This window comes from Scyliorhinus torazame, chromosome 5, assembly GCF_047496885.1.
Source record: "Scyliorhinus torazame isolate Kashiwa2021f chromosome 5, sScyTor2.1, whole genome shotgun sequence".
NCBI lineage: Eukaryota > Metazoa > Chordata > Chondrichthyes > Carcharhiniformes > Scyliorhinidae > Scyliorhinus > Scyliorhinus torazame.
In genome coordinates, this window is record NC_092711.1 from 285619063 (window position 1) to 285632459 (window position 13397).

A 13397-nucleotide genomic window follows, 5' to 3' on the forward strand; every position below is an offset into this window, starting at 1 on the left:
CTTTTCTATCCATATAGCTATAATTCTTCATCTAATAAATCTCTTCTGTACCCTTTTCAAAGCTGTCACATCCCCTAAAATATGGTGCCAGAATTGACACAGTTCTCTACCTAGGACAAACCTAGGGCGTCATTCTCCGCCGGCGGGAGTCTCCGTTTTGCCGGCGGCCGGGGGTTTCCCGACGGCGTGGGGCTGCCCCACAATGGGAAACCCCATTGACCGACCGGTGTTACGGAGACTCCCGCCGGCCGGTCGGGGCAGAAATGTGGCGGGGCGGGTAGGAGAATTTCGCCCCTAGTGTCTTATACAGGTTTAATATATCTTCCTGACTTTTGTACTCAACTTTGAGTTATGAAGCTCAGAATCCCTAATGCTTTCATAACTTTTTATTTATTCATTCAAGGGATGTAGTCTTCATTGGCTAGGCCAACATTTATTGCCCATCGCTAATTGTCCTTGAGAAGGTGGTAGTGAGCTGACATCCTGAACTTTGCAATTCATGTGGTGTAGGTATGCCCACAGTGCTGTTAAGGAGGGATTTTGATCCAACAACAATGAAGGAACGGCAATATATTTCCAAATCAGGATGGTGAGTGACTTGGAGGGAAATTTACAGGTGGTGATTTTGCCTGGTGTCTGCTGACCTTGCCCTTCTAGATGGTCGCAGTTCTGGGTTTGCAGCCTAGGCGGGTTCCTGCAGAGAATCTTGTGTTAATAACCCTGCTGAAGTTACCTATAAGAGCGTTTCAAAACTCCAAAGGGTAACTTGAAACACTGGTTCTTTGTGGGGTACTTTTGTTCGGAATATTGTTCCTAGTGAGGAACCAGTCCAGTCGTTGTCTAAACTATTAATAAAGAATATTTACTAAAGTAAAAGAAAAGAAAAAACACACGACATAAGACTAATATACACCATGACACTTAAGTATAGGAATAACTAAACACACCGCTTTATCTGAAGTTACCTCTTATTCCCAAAATATACCCACGTTCCCTGAACTCACTGATACAGCCATTTCCCTAAGCAACATCGAATTTTAGTAACTCTATAAGCTAGTGAATAGTCACCACACAATACCACTTAGGCGACCCAGTCTGCTAAAATATCTCTTCCGGGTTAATCAAAGCCACAAAACTACATATTTTAGAAGAGAATATCAGACATCTGCAGTGACTTAAGTGTTAGACGGAACAGGCCTCTGTGGCTCGGATCGTAGATGGAACTCGTCTGTCTGGCTGTTGGATGGAGAACTAACCTTTTCCCCAATAAGGGTGTTAACAGTTATACTGTCCAATCTCTTTGATATTCCTCTCTGTGGATTCTGCTGCCTACCTCACTCAAATTCCTCGCCTTTCAAAGTTATCATTTGTATAGCCGCACTGATCTCTGGTAAACAATGTTTCTGATATGGCCATTCGCATTTCAATGTTTCTAGATTCCTGCTAATCTTGGCACTGGGCAAATCACATCTCATTATTGCTCGAGGTGCCTGTTGGTGTTGTTACTTTTCTGTTATTTTATTTTCATCTCACATTCCCTTTAATCTCGTTAACTTTCCAAACTTCTGACACTTGTAGATGGTACAAACTGCTGTCACTGGTCGTCGGTGGAGGGAAGGAACGTTGGTGGGTGCCAGTCAAGTGGGCTGCTTTGTCCTGGATGCTGTCAAGCTTCTTAAGTGTTTTTGGACCAGCAGCTCATCGGGGCAAGAGATTCCAGGCAAGAGTATGACTTGTGCCTTGTAGATTGTGTTGACTGGAGAGTGAGGAGATGAGTCACTCCTCACAGGCTTCCTATTCTTTGACTTGCTCTTGTATATGATTAATCTTCAGTTCCTGCTTTATAACTACTTTGTTAGCCTTTTCCCTGTCTAACCACCTTCAAAGATTAATGCACAATTTTGTTTTTATAAATTTAGAGTACCCAATTAATTTTTTCCAATTAAGGGGCAATTTAGCATGGCCAATCCTTACCTTGCAAATATTTGGGTTGTAGGGACGAAACCCACGCAAATACGGGGAGAATGTGCAAACTCGACACGGACAGTGACCCAGAGCCGGGATCGAACCTGGGACCTCGGCGGCGTGAGGCAGCAGTGCTAACCAATGTACCATCGTGCTGCCCACCATGATTAATGCACAAATAACCCCAAATCTCATTGTTGTGACACCCCATTTACAATTGTATCCATCCCGACTATATAAACACAATCTGAGTTTCTATCCTTTGGCTGATCTTGCCTCCAAGCTGCTCATACTCCCCTTATCAGATTATTTTAAAGTATATGGTACAAAGTATATGGCACTTTATCAAAAGCATTTTGAAAGTTCATTTACAGATCATGTTCCCAAAATGCTCCATTTCTTGTGTGGAAGTATGAGTGACAGGGAAAGATGCTCTTCCTTTCCACCTATGGGCTGCACGGTAGCACAGTGGTTAGCACTGTTGCTTCACAGCTCGAGGGTCCCCGGTTCGATTCCCGGCTTGGGTCACTGCCTGTGCGGAATCTGCACGTTCTCCCTGCGTGTGCGTGGGTTTCCTCTGGGCGCTCTGGTTTCCTCCCACAGTCCAAAGATGTGCAGGTTAGGTAAATTGGCCATGCTAAATTGCCCTTAGTGTCCAAAATTGACCTTAGTATTGGGTGAGGTTACTGGGTTATGGGGATAGGGTGGAGGTGTGGGCTTGGGTAGGGTGCTCTTTCCAAGAGCCGGTGCAGACTCGATGGGCCGAATGGCCTCCTTCTGCACTGTAAATTCTATGATTCTATACCTATATGGGAGAACAGCAGAAGGTGCTTAGCAGGTGGTGGTAATGCACATCACCATAAGAGAACGACATAATGATGATCTGGCTACAACTTGGGAAGATGTTTCGTGACCCCCATCAGGCTAACCATCAATACCTCATAAGAAATATCCAGCCAAAATATTGAGAGTTGAACATTTTCTTCACTGTTGTAAACTGTGTTGAATGTTTATCACATATGAGGATCCTGCAGCAGGACACACTTTGCACCAGCAAATTAGACCTGAAAATTATTTTCATTTACATATTCAATGGATTCGACAAAAGAAAATCCTGTCACTTTAATATCATTGCATAATGTATGAATGTTTATTTGCATTCAATGTGGGCTAAACTGAAGTATCACTGCTGGTTTATCAGACAATATCAAGTCTCTTCTATGCACTGGAGCATGCAGATGAATACACTGGAGCAGGCAGTAACAGGGACTTGAACATGCTGTCCAAAAGGCTTGCTTAGATCCTCACTCAACAGTTGAGCCCAAGAATCCAAATTTCACAGGACCTGCTCTGGATTTCAGAGCTAGGCATTTAAAAGAAGAATAATCTCGGAGGAGGTAAACCTGTCAAAGTAATTGGAGACCTTGTTAAACAACTGAGCAACTAAATACTAATGTGATGGAGTATGTTTCATGAAAAGATAGATTTCCATAAATACAAATCTTGATGAAACAGTGTGTTCACAGAATCCCGACAATGCAGAAGGAGGCCATTCGGCCAATCAAGTCTGCACTGACTCTTTGAAAGAGCAACCTACCTAGGTCCCCGCCCCGTCCCTATCCCTGTAACCCCACTCGGCTTTTGGACACTAAGGGGCAATTTAGCATGGCTAATCCACCTAACATGCACATTTTTAGACTGTGGGAGCAAACTGGAACACCCGGAGGAAACCCACGCAGACACGGGGAGAACATGCAAACTCCACTCAGACAGTCTCCCAAGGCCAGAATTGAACCCAGGTCCCTGGCACTGCGAGGTTGCAGTGCTAACCATTGTGCCACCATGCTGCCCTTGATCAAGCAGACTGCCACAGTGCAACTCCAGCAGAGAGAAACTCGAAGATCAGTTATAGCATCTGATGAATGATCAGGCTGCAGTAAAAGAGGCCTTTGGCTCCTCTTTTGAGGTTTGCACACATGGTTTGGAGTGAGGATAGATTGGCGAGGTTGGGACTTCTTGGAGAGAAGAAGGCTAAGAGGAAATTTGACAGAAACATTTAAAATCTTGAGGGGGCTGGATGGAGTAAATAGGGAGAAACTGTTCCCACTTGAAAAATGATTGGGAACGAGACAGCACAGATTTAAAGTGATTTGTAAAGGAAGCAAATGTGATGTGAGAAAATAATGTGTTCACACAGCGAGTGGTTCGGGTCTGGACTGTGCTGCCTGGAAGTGTGGTGGAGGCAGGTTCAATTGAGGCATTCAAAAGGGCATTAGATGAGTATTTGAATAGAAACGATGTGCGAGGGGCAAGGTTTAGAGGAGATGTACAAGACAAGTTTTTTACACAAAGGGTAGTGGGTGCCTGGAGGAGGTGGTGGAAGCAGGGATAATAGTGACGTTTAAGGAGCATCTTGACAAATACATGAATAGAATGGGAATAGAGGGATACAGGCCACGGAAATGCAGAAAAATTTAGTTTAGACGGGCAGCATGGTCGGCACAGGCTTGGAGGGCCGAAGGGCCTGTTCCTGTGCTGTACCTTTCTTTGTTCTTTGTTCTTTGCGAGGGTAAGGGCAAAAAGACAGGAGAATTTCACCAAGCCATGATACTCATTCGGGGGGACAGTGCAGACACGATGGGCTGAATGGCCTCCTTTTGTGCCGTAACAATTCTGTGATTCTGTGAAAGGCAGTTCCCTGGAGCAGAGGTATGGGTGCTGTTGGCACAGATGAAGCTGCTGTCTCTCAGGACCCTGCTGCCTCTCCAGTCAAGTAACTATGGGGGCTGGGATTCTCCCTTTTGGGGACTAAGTCCCCACACCCGCCGGAAAACAGGCGAGAATCATTCCGGACATTTTCCTCGAACGTCCGGGGGTAATTCTCCATTTTCCAGATGGCTAGCAGGGCCCCGGCATGCGTCCCGCAGCTCTGGCTGCTGGCCGGGCCCTGCTGTCCAGTCGGCCGCAGGCGGGACCGCGCATGCGTGCGGCGGCCCACTCTGGCGTGGGCGCCACCGACATGGCGGAGCCACACAGCGGACCCACATGGAGTAAGGTAGGTCCTCCCAGATCGCGATGGCCCGCCAATCGGTGAGCACCCCCCCGGAGTCAGATTCCCCCTGGCCCCCACCAGGACCACCAGCGCGGCCGTGGATCCGAGCTCCTGCCGGGTGGTACCAGCTGTAAACCATGCCGGCGGGTGTTCGGCCGGTCGCCCGGGGCGAATCGCCGCGGGGGCCTATTGCAGCAGCCCCCGACCGGCGCCATGGCGACCGCGTGGGCGTGATTGGCGCCGATTCTCCGGTTGCCGGAAAATCGCCAACCCGGCATCGGAGCGGCGTGGCGGGAATTTCCCACGCCCCGGCCATTCTCCGACCCGGCACGGGCTTGGAGAATCCCAGCCAGAGAAACAAAACAAAGTGCCAGGCTGCCCTTGTAGATACAGGCATGGTAAAATCAGTAGCTTTTAAAATATGATTCCATTCAGAGAAATAGAGGACTGTCTTGCCTTTAAGCGGCTCACACAGAAAAACAATAGACAAGCACCTCACTGAGTCTTGCCATGGGAATGCATACACCAATTTTGGGTCATTAAAATATGGTTACATTTATGTTTAATTGTATCCAGAGAGTGTTCTTGCTTTGATATTGCATAATTACTAAGCCGGAAAAAGAATAATTTTGTCCATGGTGATTCTATAATGCAAATGAGGGGACCATGTAGCATGCTGAAGGTGCAGAGATGAGTGCTGATGCTTGAGTGGGTCATGTACATATCAGAAGGTTTAATCTAGAAGAGTCTAGTTTATGACTGTAGCGGTCTCCAAAATGTTTTTCTGCTCATGTTCATCTTCCCTCTCCTTGGTTGCTCTGCTCTTCCACCCACTCCATGTTTGGGCCTCATTGCATTGCAAAGTTGCGCAACATGCTGTAGTTAATGATGATCCAGGAAGTCTTTATTGGAGCATATTCCTGTAACTGTATCTGAAGCACTGATTGAAGATGCCTATATTGTGTTTCTTCATCAACTGAAGTTGGGCGGAGATAATGGGCTGGATTCACTGTTTGGGAGATTAAGGGCCCGATTCTCCGTAGAGATTTCTAAGTGTGGTAGTGAGCGGGAACTGCCGTAGCTTCCTGGTGCTCGGCCCAGTGAGGCTGGCAATGCTATTCAACGTTAATTGGTCCACTTAATGAGGCCTCACGGGCTACTTGCCGCAAGTTAAGGCTCGCCGGCTGATTCGCCAGCACCGCACTCGCCAGCGGCCTGCTACCAAGGTCAAGCAGCACTGAAGCAGCATTTGCTCAGCCAACCCCAGCCAGCACAACAATGACGCCAACGTGACCAGCCCCAAGATTTGGGGATGCAGATCTGGGGGGCTCCAAGATGAAGCGAAGGCCAGGAGGGGTGTCCTGTTCCCCCGAGGGTCCCGGAGAGTCAGCCATAGAGCAGACAGTGCTGCCTGGGATGATGTGACAACGGCTGTGAGCACTGCAAGTGTGAACAGGAGGAATGGCTTCCAATGTCAGAAAAACATCAACGACCTACAGCAGAGTGAGTAGACACCAACGCCTCACCCCTGGCAAGGCCTTTCTGCCCCCATGCGAGCATCCACCCCCCCAACTCTCCATGCGACCCTCAACCTTCCTCAACCCCCCTCTCCCTTCAACTCCCCCAACCCCGCCTTCACACCCCCGCTCCCTCTACTGTGAACCACATGTGTGGATAATGATGCCCTCTCTGTGCCTCCTCCGGAAAAGCTCTCCCACAATCTCTGGGAGAGGGCCCAGACTAGCGGAGATGTGCTGGACATAAGAATCCTCACCTCCTTCGAGGAGCAGGCCCTAGAGGTGACTGGGGTGACCGAGGACAGAGCTGTCACCAACGTGGAGGCTGGCGGAGCAGCTGAGGTGAGGAACCACTGGGCCTCAGCCAAAGGGCCTGTCAAACATGAGTTATTATTGCCTTACTGACTGACCCATCCCTCTCACTGACCACATATTCATTCTCCCGCAGGTTCTTCAGCCGATGGTGCTGGCCCATCCCGGGTGGCCCCCTTTCCAGCCTCCCAGAAGGACACCTTGGAAGAGAGCTCCGAGGATGCCACCATAATATTCGCGACACGGCAGTCATCCCCACCCTCCATAAGCAAAGATACACACACCTCGGTGGGACATGTTAGTGGACAGGCTTCTAGGATACAATCTGGTGAGCACCACACTGCTGTTGATGCACATCAGGAGGAGGCAGGAACCCCCAAGCGAGCCAGCAGTCGGAGGACTGCGAACTCCCAGGACTCAGCCTCCGGCAGTATTCAGACATAGTGTCCAGGCATCACGGTTTCATTGGGATGCTAGGCAATGACTCCCACATGCTACATGGCCCGCCTACCCATGGGAATCCATTTGGGTGCGTGAAACGCTCACTTCCTTACGATTGCCAATTCCCAATGAACAATAGTCTCCAGCTGCACAGCCAGAGGCCTCAGCAATTGATGGGGGTTGTGGGTGGTCAGTGGAGCAAAAGGGCAGGGATAAGGGTCTGAGAAGTGCAATGAGGAGTGTCAACATCGAGTGGGTCAGGAACTGAGCATGGACATGTCCATCCCCTTGACGATACTGCTGGGGTTTGAGGGTTTCCACAGGGCTAGCCTGGATGGGCACCAGAGACTTTCTGAACATTAAGAGGATACAGTGAGCAGTCAGCAGTGTGAGCAGCCAGGAGCCTGTAAGTAGTAAGAGAGGGCTGTGTTTAAATCACATGCTGCAGGAATGGTGGTCTGAGTCAGGAAACCCCGATGCCGAGGGGGGCACACCAAATCCATGGACCTGGTACAAAGTCGTTTCCTGCTACCACCACCTGCCCTGCTCCGGCCCAGGCAGCTTCCACCCCCCCCAATCAACCCAAACAATTTTTGATACTTTTTGAAAGTTTTTTTACCCTCTTGCTCCCTCTCAACAGCCATGATGTCCAGGCCCACTTGTCAATACTTGCACCAATTAGCGCCCGTGTGACTTTTGCCTGAGAGAGGTTGAGCATTGAGGAAGGGTGGAGTATGAGCCGTCCAACCCGCTAATGAGATACAATTCATGGAAATGACGGTTTTGCATGTGCCCACCAGCGCGGGGTGCAAATGTCGTTAACGCCACCAAAGGGGGATCAGAGCATGGCATCAGAATCAGCGCGGGTGCAAATTGGGATTTTTTTGTTGGATTTCAATCAAACTTAGGACCCAGATAGGGATCGGCCTAAGGAAGAGGTGGTTAGTTTTTGTGATGATAGAGTTCTAGATCCTGTAACTTTTAAAATAATCTATTTGCAATGGGAAATAGGGAAAATTGACTTTTTTAAAGAATGTCTATGTTGTTTTATTTAGAAGTTACTGATATTTTTGGAATGTTATAGATTGTCTCAGTTGCTGTGGTGCAATTTGTAATGGCTGTCAAAAGGCGAGCAGAGTTTTCAGAGCAGGTTGTTGGGATGTGGATTGGCCTCAAGCTTTCTCAGTGAAGCTCTTAATAAAAAACAATTCAGTTGTATAGTTATAGAGCAGAAACCAGGCACGGAAAAGCCTCAAGGGAGAGCTCTGTAATTATAATAATGTTCAGTTAGCACAGTGTGACGGAGACATGTGCTAAACTGGGTGCTCCTTTCACTTGTCATACCCATGCCCTAATACTATTTACAACTTTCTGAGGCGTGACTTGAATCGTGGGCTGTGGAACTTGGTTCATTCAGCAACCAACTTTGCAATCTTCTAACTGACTCAATAATGGAGACATTGTTTGGAAAATAAAGTGAGAAACCGAGGAACGGGGAAAATCACAGACCGAGATCTCACCGCTGAGATTCTCATTTAGCCGGTCTTGTACGATTTACCGCTGGTGTTGCCACATTTGCCACGGTTAACGCTGTCAGAAAATCCCCCCCATTATACGTTGTCTTCAAATAAATTTAATTTTCCTGTTTGTTGTCTGGGAAATAGATATGGGCTGGCATGGTTATTACTGGTGCTCTCACATGAGTAGATGGCCGCCTTTGCAATTCATGAATGTGCAATTATTGTATGCAAGAGTCCATATTAAAGAAAGACTTAAAATTATGTAACTTGGAGGGTCCTAAAGAACTTCACAGGCAATGATGTTCTTTTGAAGTGTAGTCATTGTGGCAATGTGGGCAAGTCTGAAATTATCCATTTTGGCAGGAAGAATAAAAAAGAAGCATATTATCCAAATGGTGAGAAATATTAGAGCTCTGACATGCAGAGGGATCTGGGTGTCCGAGTTCATGGATCACAAAAAGCTAGTGTGCAGGTACAGCAAGTAATTAGGAAAGGAATGTCATTGTTTATGGTGAGGGGATTTTTTTTTTAAGAGTACCCAATTAATTTTTCCAATTAAGGGGCAATGTAGCGTGGCCAATCAACTTACCCTGCATATCTTTTTGGGTTGTGGGGGTGAGACCCATGCAGACATGGGGAGAATGTGCAAACTCCACACGGACAGTGACCCGGGGCCAGGATCGAACCCAGGTCCTCGGCGCCATGAGGCAGCAGTGCTAACCACTGTGCCACCGTGCTGCCCCTATGATGAGGGGAATTGTACATAAAAATAGGGAGGTTATGCTTCAGTTGAACAGGACACTGGTGAGAACACATCTGAAGTACTGTATACAATATTGTTCTCCAACATTCGGGACACACACCACGTTCGCTTGCCTTTTACTGCGAAAGGGGAGCCTGCTTTGTCCTCACGATCTCACTTGAATCAGGTTCAAAGAAGGAGAGAGCAGTGTGCATATCAGTTGCAGTCTTCAGCCAGTTCCATTGTGCCATTTTCACCTTTATGAAAATTGAAAAGTTAACCTGACACATGTATGTCATCATGAAGGGCAATAGCAACAAAATTCTTGTTTTACTCAGCACTGGATACTCCTGGGAGATGCTACCCCAGAATGCTGACAGCCAGATGGGCTTTTGGTGCATGTTGAACGTGGTATTCCAGGCAAGCTGCAACAGTGTAGTCTTTTAATTTGGAGTCATCTCTAAGCTTTCTTTCTTTTTTAAAAAAAGTTTAGAGTACCCAATTATTTTTTCCAATTAAGAGCAATTTAGCGTGGCCAATCCACCTAACCTGCACTTTTTGGGTTGTGGGGGGGGCGAAACCTACGCAAACACGGGGAGAATGTGTAAACTCCACACGGACAGTGACCCCAGAGCCGGGATCGAGTCTGGGACCTCGGAACCGTGAGGCGACAATGCTAACCACTGTGCCACCGTGCTGCCCATCTCTAAGTTAATAACTGACTCTGTGATCTCAACCCGAAACAGAAGTTTTCACACATCACTTCTCTTTCAAATTCTGAAACTTCTCTCATTTGCCAGTACTTCGCTGCATATAACACACAAGGGCTTTGCCTCCTTATTTGCATTGCCACAATTGACAAAACCATACCTCAAGAAATCATCTTCATACTTCTTTGTTCCGAGTTAAGTTTCTTTTTTCAGGGCTGTGAGCCAGAGGCCCCCGAGCTCTAACATTACCACTGTTCTGTCCTGCCCTGGACTCTCCTGTGCAGCTCTCTCCAGCAGATTTGGTTGTGAAATCCTGTCCAAACGTTAAGTTGCATATTTGAGTTTACTTTTAAGAAAATCATAGAGCTTCACAGTTCACTTGCCTTGCTTTCCAGCAGCTGCAAAATCAAAACAACTCTACTCCCTGCTTTGGCGCCAAAAGCACATACCTGGATGGCATTTCACTTCAAATCTACATGCAGGGTGCGTGCCCTGCTTCTGCTGCTGCATCTGGCTGGAAGACTCGACACAACCTAATGTATCACCACTTAAAAGGCGGTAGCAGCCACAAATCTCAATATAAAAGCCGGTAGTGGCTGTTGGGCGCTTCCCCCAATATCGGGCCCACTGCGGGAATGGTGGGATCGATCACTCAGTGACCCTTCGGACACTCACCCACGACCTACCCGCAGGTCGCCACCCTGACTTTGAAAAATGGTTTGCTCTGCCATTACAGAGGGCAGCTAAGGGAGAACCACTCAACTGTGGGTCTGGGATCACATGTAGGCCAGACCAGATAAAGATGGCGAATTTCCTTCCCTAAAAGGCATTAGTGAACCAGATAGATTTTTACAACAACCAATGATAGCTTCATAGTCACCGCTTTAAAATCCAAATTTATCAATGGAATTAAATGTGGGATTCGAACCCATGTTCCCAGAGCATCAGCCTCCGGCTTGCTCGTGCAATGCCATTGCCACTACACCACCACCTCCTCAATTTCAAAAAGCTCTGACAAGATGCCACACAATAACTTACATGATTAGGTAAAATTCTCAGGTATTGGAGGATATATCTTGGGTTGGATAAGGAATTAGTAGCATTTCTACAGGCAGAAGGTTTACATAGGTGGTTGGTGCATTGTGCAAACTGGTTACTAGTGGAAACTTGCAAGGATTTATGTTCAAAGTCTTTATTGCTGATCTAGAAGGCACTGGAGGAACTATCTTCAAATAATAAACTTTTATTAGTGCTGCAAGTAGGTTTACATTAACACTGCAATGAAGGGCACATGTGGCGCAGTGGTTAGCACTGGGACTGCGGCGCTGAGGACTCGGGTTCGAATCCTGGCCCTGGGCCACTGTCCGTGTGGTTTGCACATTCTCCCCGTGTGTAGAAGCCAGGTTCCTATACTGTGTCTGCATGGGTTTCACCCCACAACCCAAAAGATCTGCAGGTTAGGTGGATTGGTCATGCTAAATTGCCCCTTAATTGGGGAAAAAATAATGGGGTACTCTAAATTTATTTTTTAAAAAGAAAATACTTGTCTAAAGTTGTGGGTTGAAGCCCCATTCAACTCATTCATTAGGTTTATAATTTTGCATTTTAATGTTGAGAAAATGCTGTCTTGTTTGTGCAGTTTTTAAACTGAGGCATGGTCTACCAATTCAAGTGGATGTAAAAAAAGTCATGCGACTATTTGAAACAGCAGGCAGGTGTCCTAGTCAACATTCCTTCTTCAACCCACACCAGAAAAAAGAGATTAACTAGCCATTGACCTAATTGTTACTTGTGGGACCTTGGTTGGTGCATTCACCTGATGAAGGAGTTGTGCTCCGAAAGCTAGTGATTCAAAACAAACCTGTTGGACTTTAACCTGGTGTTGTAAGACTTCTTACTGTGCCCACCCCAGTCCAATGCCGGCATCTCCACATCATGTTTACCTATATTTTGTTTAATAAATTTAGAGTGACCAATTATTTTTTTCCAATTAAGGGGCAATTTAGCGTGGCCAATCAACCTACCCTGCACATTTTTTGGTTGTGGGGGCGAAACCCACGCAAATACAGGGGGAATGTGCAAACTCCACACGGACAGTGACCCAGAGCCAGGATCGAACCTGGGACCACCACGCCGTGAGGCAGCAGTGCTAACCACTGTGCCACCGTGCTGCCCACTTGTTTACCTATATAACAGTAGTGGCTAAGTATCAAAATGAATTCATTGGATCTGAGGTGTTTTGGGATGTTTTAAAATGTGATAAGACATTATATAACTGCAAGATATTCACCTTTAAGCTTAAATACCACATCAGAGTCAAATCTGAAGACCTCCTTGACTATAAAAAAATCCAGGATAAGACAAGAAATAATGCCATCATCACTTTTTATTTTGACATCCTAACAGAGAAGTGGGGACAAGAGTAGGGTAATTAGAATATTATCAAACCTTGAAAACCTTTCTTCCTTAGGAAACAAAACGTAATGGCAAGGAGAGAGTGAAATAAAATCCAATCCCATCAATTCTGGTCAAGTTATTTTTAAGAAAAAGATATTCAGAAATAACTCAAAATGAGCACATTAAGCATTCCTACAGTAACACCACTGACAACAAAAAGCATATTTCATGCTTTTCTTTGGTATTGTTATGCTAATATTTGCACAGCATAATTTCCAGATCTTTATTAAGTACGAGGCAGCACAATTGAATGATTGGAGAGAAAAGCCTGTGGGTGCACATGATCTGTGAATAAAGAGATTACGTACCTTCAGATGTACACTGTAGAAATGTAGGTTGTTATCAAAGGGTACGTTTTGCTGAGAGCCAATCATTCGGTACAGCCGATCATGTTAACAGATAACTATAGTCACTGATTGCTTAGACTTTAAACAGCTAATGCTGTTAAGTTTAAATGAAATGTTAAAATGAATTATTACATTTAATGCTTAAACAACTGGTGATATTAACATCCACTGATTTACAATCCACCTGATGATTAACTCGTTAGATACATTTACAGGATATTCTGTTTTGAAATGCCAGAGACTAGGCAACGGCAGATAAAATTGCCTGAGTAATTTTTTTTCTGGAGATGTGTAGTGTGACGGGCATAATGTTTTGCACTGCTGCCTCACAGCA

At 46.3% G+C, this 13397-nt stretch overlaps 1 long non-coding RNA gene across 2 annotated transcripts; it reads right to left on the reverse strand.

The window, feature by feature from the left end:
• Window positions 1-3096: 3096 nt before the first annotated feature.
• LOC140421174 (uncharacterized) lies at window positions 3097-13162 on the reverse strand. 2 transcript variants are annotated; one of them, XR_011946686.1, is made up of 4 exons: window positions 13025-13162; window positions 10420-10572; window positions 9684-9806; window positions 3097-3368 (listed from the first exon to the last, which is right to left on the reverse strand). It is a non-coding gene; the product is annotated as an uncharacterized lncRNA (long non-coding RNA). The 2 variants fall into 2 exon arrangements; XR_011946687.1 differs by having other exon boundaries at window positions 9671-9806.
• Between the last annotated feature and the right edge of the window lie 235 nt (window positions 13163-13397).